At 41.3% G+C, this 9111-nt stretch overlaps 1 long non-coding RNA gene across 1 annotated transcript; it reads right to left on the reverse strand.

Moving 5' to 3' along the window:
- Positions 1-3505: 3505 nt before the first annotated feature.
- Positions 3506-4365, reverse strand: LOC118559895. The gene is made up of 2 exons (XR_004929003.1): positions 3644-4365; positions 3506-3573 (listed from the first exon to the last, which is right to left on the reverse strand). It is a non-coding gene; the product is annotated as an uncharacterized LOC118559895 (long non-coding RNA).
- Positions 4366-9111: the final 4746 nt, after the last annotated feature.

Genomic DNA, 9111 nt, shown 5'->3' on the forward strand with positions numbered 1-9111 from the left:
TTGGTAGCCTTAGGATTGCGTCTCTGCTATCCGCGGATGACGTGGTCCTATTGGCTTCATCAGGGCGTGATCTACAGCTCTCACTGGAGCGGTTCGCAGCCGAGTGCGAAGCGGCCGGGATGAAAATCAGTGCCTCCAAATCCGAGACCATGGTCTTGAACCGGAAAAGGGTAGAGTGCCTTCTCCGGGTTGGGGAGGATGTGCTGCCCCTAGTGGAGGAGTTCAAGTATCTTGGGGTCTTGTTCAGGAATGAGGGGAAGATGGAGCGGGAGATCGACAGGCGGATTGGTGCAGCGTCTGCTGTGAAGCGGGCGCTGTACCGATCCGTTGTGGTGAAGAGAGAGCTGAGCCAAAAGGCCAAGCTCTCGATTTACCGGTCGATCTACGTTCCTACCCTCATCTATGGTCACGAGCTTTGGGTCGTGACCGAAAGAACGAGATCCCGGATACAAGCGGCTGAAATGAGTTTTCTCCGTAGTGTGTCTGGGCTCTCCCTTAGAGATAGGGTGAGGAGCTCAGTCATCCGGGGAGGACTCAGAGTAGAGCCGCTGCTCCTCCACGTCGAGAGGAGCCAGTTGAGGTGGCTCGGGTATCTGGTCAGGATGCCTCCTGGACGCCTCCCTGGTGAGGTGTTCCGGGCACGTCCCACCGGAACACCTCACCCTACTGAAGCTGCTACCCCCGCGATCCGACCCCGGATAAGTAGAAGAAAACGGACGGACGGACGGATTAAACTCTGACTCTGATTTGTTTTCATTTCAGCGACTGTGACCAACATCGGAGCAGATTCTTCTGGTTCCTCCATCCTGAAGGTTAGAAGCTGGGCCGACTGCAGGATTGAAGCAGATCTACACCAGAGGTTGCAGCGTCTCCCTGTGAGCTTTTAATAGGAAAATATTTTATTGTGTGTGTTTTACTGATTCTAGTAGATCTAACCTGACAGCCTCAGCTGTAGGAGATCACCTGTCCTGGTAATCTCCAGTCAGTCAGGAGCTTGTTGGCATTCCTGGGTCTTTTTGTGTCTCTGAAGGTCTGAAGCTGCTGATAGAAGAGGACAACGCTGACTGAGTGGGAGGACATCGACTGTAATCAGCATGGCAACGTCATCACCAGAACCCAATGAAAAATGTTCAATGGGTCTTTTGAACATAAATGGCCTTAGAAGCAAAATTACTATGGTTAGAAAAATGATTAAAAGCCACAAGCTCCATGTTCTGGCTCTTTGTGAAACTAAGTTAGACCCCGACGTTCAAGATGAAGTTCAAATATCAGATTTCAGGATGTGGAGGAAGGACAGGACCAATAAGGGAGGTGGTGTTGCTCTGTATGTTCAGGATCATATTGAAACTGAATTAAGGTCTGACCTGATGGAGACTGAAGCTGAGATCATTTGGGTTGAGATGAAGCTTCCTGGCAGATCAGTCTTAGTGGGAAGTTGCTACAGACCGCCAAATGATGATTTAGGTCTAATTGAAATCTATCACACCATGACTTTGGCGTCAAAGGAGAAGAAAGAAATTTTTCTGATGGGCGACTTTAAGTTTGACTGGAGTGATGAGCTGGTGAAAAATCCTCCCAAAGCTATATCTGTACTGGGCTTAACTCAGATTGTAAAGGTTGGTACCAGGTCAGATTGATGCATTGATCACATTTATACTAATGTTCCAAATAGGTGCTCAAACCCAAGATCCACTGAAAAAGATTTCTCTGACCATAACCTCATTACCTTCAACAGAAGGGATAGGGATTTGACTTCAGCAATGGAATTATTGACTGTATGACTTTAGACTTGAGTTGAAAAAGTCTTCAGAGACTTGTGACTTGACTTGGACTTTAACACCAATGACTTGAAACTTGAATTGGACTTAAAGCTGCTTGCTTGAACACTTGATATTTTACCCAAAATCTAAAGTTTAAAAAGTACGCACAAATAATTAATTTCACTCAATCATCTACAAATGCAGACCGTCTCTCTCTATTCCCACTCTGTACATATGTCTGCGTGTCAAATTAACCAGATTTTAAAAAAGGAAAAGAAAAAGAGCTAAGGACAAAGATGCTCCCAGGAATAATTTTATTTTGGTCTGAAAATGAAGTTCTGCTGTTGCATTTTTATCTGAATATTCTGGAAAAATATGGTTCAAAGGAGGAATGTTGTTGACACTAAGTTTTATTTTACTATTTTGTCAGGTCAGTTTCACTGGTTTCATCATGTTTTGAGATAAATACTGATTTAAAAAGAACACATGCTCTATTATTTACATTTAACTTGTTTTTCAAAATTATTAAAAACTCGAAAGGACTTGAAATTAGAAGTTTCAGACTCAGGACTTGACTTGAGAAATATTTTTTAATTTGAAACCTGAGTTGGACTTGGCTGTCTATACTTGAAATTTGACTTGGGACTTGAGGATAAAAACTTGAGATTCACTTGGGATCTGCAAAACAGTGACTTAAAAAATAAATATTCCTCAAAGGATCAGAAGGTCAAACAAAGAGTTTGATGAAAACTGGTTTAAAGAAAACATGAAGGCAGTTCAATGGAGGGATGTGCTGACAGAGACTAATCCTACAAAAGCTCTGTCCACATTTACTGAAAAGTTTCTTTCAAACACGCTCTGCTACAGATCCAAAATGTTCATGATTTAATCTTTGATAGAATTGTCTTTAAACAGGCAAAAACGCACATTTCAGCGTCACATGATGAAGAAATCAGGCAAATAAAAGCTAATTGGATAGAAACTGAACAAAATAATAAAAAGGTTCAAGCTGTGTTCCTGGATTTCAGTTCTTCCTTTACCACCATCAGTCGTGATGTGCTTTTGGAAAAACTGACAACTTCTGGTTTCTGATTCCAAACAAATCAAGAATCAAGGTAGATTCAAGCTAATTAAAATCAATCAACGAAATTAAGAGAGGATTTCTTTCTCCACTGACAGAAACTATCTGAAATGATCTAAAAAACTCACCTCTGCACGCTTTATTTGCTACGTTAGTTTTGAACTTGGTAGAGTGCTCTAAAAATGCTCCTTGTTTCTTTTTATTTGTATCTTTTTCTTTTATTGGACATAAAGAACTCTAAACGTTTCTATGAATGAAAATCATGACTGTAAACATGATTAAAACATTGTTCAGTCTGTCATATAAACCTCGCATAGAAGCCTTTAGGGCAGATAAACTCTGTCATGTAGTTAAATAGACTGCCTCTAAATATTCATTTTCTTTATTAGAGATTCATAGTTAATAAAACAGGGCTGATTCTGTTTTGATTCTGTTGTAGCTCACTGATCATCTTTCATTTTATCTGACTCTGTGCTGATCACATATACATCTGTCACTCTGTAACACATTAATGCTGATCTGCATGTTCAGATATTATCATATATTATCAAAATAATGTTCTGCTGAATATGACCACATCAGATGCATACATTTACTTAAACATGAATGTTTGGATCTGTAAGGAACGGAGACTGGACCCAGTAAACAACCAAGACAAGGTCAGTGACGCTTTCAAGTGTTTATTTAATGGCGGTCGCACGGCAACCCGAGCGGCTCACGTCTGCAGGAACCCTGGAGGCAGAGCAGCTGGTTAATGACCAGGAAATGCTGGCGTTTGATGGACAGAGGAGTAGGCACTAACCTGGAGAGTCGGGTAATCCGAGCGCCGGCTAGTAACGAGGAAACGGGGCAGAGAAACGGGGGTCCGGGGAAGGAGCCGAGGGGTTAGAAGTCCAGAGAGGGTCCAGAGACGGATCCAGAGCGGGTCGGGGTCCAGTCCAGGTCCTTAATCCGGCTGAGTTCAGAGGTTCACAGGGGTTAGTCAGATGCGGTTACTCACAAACAGATCGGAGTCGGGCAACAGGCAGGCAGTCCAGTTCCGGTGGAATCCGAAATCCTGAGAAGGTCCGAGGGATAGTCCAGAGCGGGTCGGGGTCCAGTCCAGGTCCTTAGTCCGGCTGAGTTCAGAGGCACACAGGGGTTAGACAGATGCGGTTACTCACAAACAGATCGGGGTCGGGCAACAGGCAGGCAGTCCAGATTCAGAGGTCCAGGATGAGTCCAGTCCGATGCAGAGGACCACGGGCTGATCGGTGGGAGTCCAGACCGGCAACAGAGCTTGAAAGGGGTTAGGCAGACTCAGAGACGGGCAACAAACAGGCAGGCAGGCAGATAATAGAGAATGCTGGATAGTCTCACCGAGGTGGCACAAGACGTTCTGGCACTTTTGCTTGGACAGAAGGCTGATTAAATGGAGCTGGAGACAGGTGGATCAGATGAAGGCTGATTGAGGACTGGGCAGAATTTGGGCAGGTGTGTAGGGTGGATGATCAGCCCAGCAAAAGTACTGAGATCATTACAGGATCTATTTGTCTTGTAAACTGTATATAGTTAATTCTTGACTATTTACCACATTTGCATGTTGATTAAAGGTGCTTGTCTAATCAGCCTCCTGTGAAATCAAACTGTGAGCCTCTCTGTTATTGAATTAAAATGCTGTAAACACAACAGCTGCTATTATCAGGTGTTTGTCACTTTCTGGTAAGGAGTCTTTAACATCCCTGTGAAGGAATTTGGACCGGCTCTGCTTTGATAATAACTTTATTTTTTTATTTTTTTGGAAACAGGTGAGTTTTAAGCACAAATGACCTTTTTAATTGTTACACTTCAATTAGATTCAGTCCAGAATTTGACTAGACCACTTCTAAATCTTCTTGCTGGTCTGCTGTGGATTATTGTCTTTCTGCAAAACTTAAATGTGACCGGTGGTCAGATTTTCTGTTAGAGAGCAGAATTCATGGTTCCTTTAATTACACCAAGTCCTCCAGGTCCTGAAGCTGCAAAGCAGATCCAGACCATAACACTACCACCACCATATTTGACTGTAGATATGAGGTTCTGGTTCTAAAATGCTGAGTTAATTTTATTCTAAATGTAACAGGACCAAAACCTTCCACAAAGGTCCACTCTAATCTCCTTGGTCCACAGAATATTTGCCCTAAACACTTAGAGATCAAAAATAATGGACCTTATTGCTCTTTTGGGTCAACAGAGGTTCTGGTCCTGGAACTCTTCAGGTAACCTTTGCCCAGTCTCTCTTACTTATTGTTGAAACATGACCTCTGACCTTAACTTAGGCAGTGAGGTCTGCAGAACTTCAGATGTGGTTCTAGGACCTCCTGGATGAATCATAATTCTGTTCCATGTTAGGATAAAGGTTCTCCCTGTGGTTCTCTGGAGTCCAAAAACCTAACAAGCATCACAGGTACGTCATCTGGGAAATTTGCATCAACAAACATCAGGATGAATCATAAAGGGGTGTAGCCCAGTTAAGACATAAAAACAAGTGAATCTATTGGTAAAGCACCTGTTAAAGTATCAATATGGTCCCCTCTTCTAGCAACAAGACCACAAACAAACATTCAAGTATTAGTGGAAAGAAACCTGCCTGAAACAATAACCGTTGGACAAGAAAATACAAATGAGAATGTTTCCCTTAGACATTGTCTATAAATCTTTTTTTGTAAAACCCGTAAGATATATCTCTACATATTAACTACAACAGTATATCACAGATTTAAGCAACCTTTGCAATCCAAGGAGCCACCTTTCGCTTGATTTTTAATGAAAGAAATGTGTCTAGAGACATAAAACCTATCTAACCCTTTTTCTAGTTTACTCAAAATTTACTGTATAAATAGTTTTATAGTTAAATATGACCATTTTACATATATATGGAAAATTAAGCCAGAAAATAGTTTGCAGCCTAATGACAAAATCAAAGAAGCAGCAACCTAAAGCTTGAATAGTCTGATTTGAGATACCCGGACTGAATGCTGTAGAAGTGGCTCCTATTCTGAAAGAAAGGGTGAAATAATGTTCAAGTTGCCATATTTGGGCCTCAAAAATAAACTTCTTAATCATTCATTTTATCTGGATGGTATTAACTTGGCCTCTGGTGATAAAGTGAAAAAAAAAAATCTTGGTGTTATTTTTGACCAAGACATGTCATTTAAATCCCATATTAAACAGGTTTCCAGAGATTCCTTTTGTCACCTCAGGAATATCGCCAAAATTAGAAACATTCTGTCCAGGAGTGATGCTGAAAAACTGGTCCATGCATTTGTTACTTCAAGGCTGGACTATTGTAATTCTTTACTATCAGGAAGTCCACAAAATGCAGTTCAAAGCCTTCAGCTGATCCAAAATGCTGCAGCAAGAGTTCTGATGAAAATCAACCAGAGGGATCATATTTCTCCAATTTTAGCTTCCCTTCATTGGCTTCCTGTTAAATCAAGAATAGAATTTAAAATTCTCCTTCTAACGTATAAAGCCCTTAATAATCAAGCTCCATCATATATCAGAGCTCTGATTACCCCGTATGTTCCTAACGTTCTTTCTCTAACCCCCACTTAGTCATGGCACACTGCTGTTCACACTGAGTCTGGTTCTGGTTCTGCTGGGGAGTGTTGGTCTAGTGGTTAGAGCAGTGCACTTGAGCTCTGAGAAGGATGCAAGTACCTGGTTCGATTTCAACTGCCTGTACTCTGGGTCCCTGATATGGACCCTTAAGCCCAGATTGCTCCCCAGGCACCGCACAGTGGCAGCCCACTGCTCCCCAAGGAAATGGGTTAAGATGCATAAGTGAATTTCTCCGTTGTGAGATCAAGATGTTCAATTTATTTATTTTTATGGAAGCTTATCTCTGGTAAAGGGGAGTTTTCCTCTCCACTGTCGCTACATCCATTCTCGATATGAGGAATTGCTGCAAAGCCAACAACTCAAAGCCAGCAACTGTCCACTGAGGCTCCATGCTCAGCCAGAGGTTCTCTAACCAGAATTAAACTAAGCTTAATTTTGGTTTGTGAGCTGATAAGGAAACTTTCTAAAAACTTATTGATGTAACAAATGAAAGTGGACAACAGGGAGGAAAATGTACATTAGTTGTTCTGCAAAGCATTGTTATCAACATTTATGTATTCTGGTGAAAATGACAAAAGAACAGTTTAATGGTTCAAACATTACTGTTATGATGAAAAGACAACCAAGAATTGACATTTATTCTAGAACATAATGTGCAATTTATGCAATGGGCCAAATTAAAATGATTACTTCAACAAGAAGGGAATGCAAAGTATTTTATGAAATACTTAAATGCTTCTAAAATATTTGGCAAAATGTGATGGTCAACTGTCACATGCAGAATATGTACTTATGCATTTATTAGTGATTTTATCTAAGATTTGAATTTAGTTTATGTGCGTCTCACATTTGTGATACCACGTTTTTTCCGTTTCATGTAGTAATTCAGTTTCACTGATGATCGGCCCGTCACGTAAGCTGGATAAGGTTATTGTTTATGAAATTAATGTCAAATATTGTTCTGATATGAACTCAAATCATATACATTTAATTTCTTAACCAATTTACTAATGTTCCTCTGTATGATGTATTACATACAAGTTAAAACTAGGATATGGATATATATATATATATATATATATATATATATATATATATATATATATATATATATATATATATATATCTTTTCCATATGAGATCTTAAGTTGTTCTGTTGAAATGATCTGATCAGCTCTAATATTAACCATTCTTGGTCATTTAAACTTTAGGTCAGAAATTTTAGTCTGCTCAGTAAGTTTTTTTTTAAGTTCAAGATCTTGCCAAAGTTCAGTTTTGTAGGATTGAGAAGATTTTTTTTAAATTAAAAATCTAATTTGGCATAAAATAAAGCAACCATATTTGTGCAAAACCATTTTTCCTTCACCAATAGGCTTGTTAGTCATAGCAAATTAAACAGACATCTGTCATGTTTGAAGGTGAGGTTGTTGGTTGGACCCAAATGCAGAGAGACCAAGGCAGTAGTGATGTTACGTTATGTGCCGAGGCTTGGAGGCGTGTGTCGAGTAATGGAGGGGGCGTTTCCGTAAAGCGCGTATCGAGGCTTGCTTCATTTAGGGGAGGAGCCGAAAACGATGACGTCCGAAGCCTCGCTGGCCGGCTGTACCACGTGACTGCTCCGGGAAGTGGTTCAGATGTTGGCGCGGCTTCGACAGCTTTTAGAAACCCCACAGGCTCCATTCAAAATGTGGGTTGTTGTAGGCGAGTTGCGGTCAGTTGACAGAGTGGATAGAGTTTTGATAGTTTGGATAGCAGAGTTTGGATAGTGGTTATTTAGTTTGAGACAGTTAGTTTGGTGTTTGGAGAGTTTAGGAGAGAGATAGATAGATAGGAGATCAGTGCTCTCAACTATCACGCATTGACCGTCACTGACTCACACGGTCACACGCAAACATGGCATTTTTAACGCATAAAAATCCCAACGCCCATCTGGGCAGCGGACGATAAAAACTCCGCCTTCTGCTGAGATGTTTCAGCTTCTTTCACAGCTTGTGGCCATCAGTAATTCCTGCTGCAGTTCATGTTAACAGAGCAGCAGGAGGAGCGATCAGAGTTATGAATAATTTTAGTCTTAACCAGTGGTGAAAGTAAGCCGGTAAGGTCCTGTACTACGTACGCAGGAGGGGAGGGGGCGGGGGAAGAGAGCTGCTGCCAGATATTGCCTTCATTCAGAACCAGTGATGGCTGCACTCTGGATCATAAAACAGTTCTGCTCACCAGATGCAGTTTAAAACGCTACGTCTGGTTATAAGTTGTTTTTATTAATTCTGCATTTTTTAACTACATGCACCGTATTTCTGTGCCTCAGCACTTCGATGCGCTTCTGCCGTGCGCTTTTTTCAGGTGTGCAAAATTACGTTACTTGTAATTTGGGTGCGCGCTTTCATTTTAAAGAACTTGTAACATCAGGAGGCTGATCTCAGACCGGTCAGCTCCTATGATCACTGTATAGGAGCCATTTACAGTTTTTATTTATGCATTTCCACCCTGTTTATCCCTCGCACGCAGCGCAGGCATCGGGTAAAATCCTCCCACCTCACCGCCCAGAGCGCACTGAGGAGAGCAATAGAGATTTGTCTGGTCGACTGAGATGAGAAACCTGTTGCTGTGAAAGGTGATATAGGTTATAAACTGTTACTGTCTAGAATTGCACTGAGCTGAAAAGAGAGGAGACATCTGCAGCTGGAT

The sequence above is a fragment of the Fundulus heteroclitus genome, unplaced genomic scaffold (genome assembly GCF_011125445.2).
Source record: "Fundulus heteroclitus isolate FHET01 unplaced genomic scaffold, MU-UCD_Fhet_4.1 scaffold_36, whole genome shotgun sequence".
Classification (NCBI taxonomy): domain Eukaryota; kingdom Metazoa; phylum Chordata; class Actinopteri; order Cyprinodontiformes; family Fundulidae; genus Fundulus; species Fundulus heteroclitus.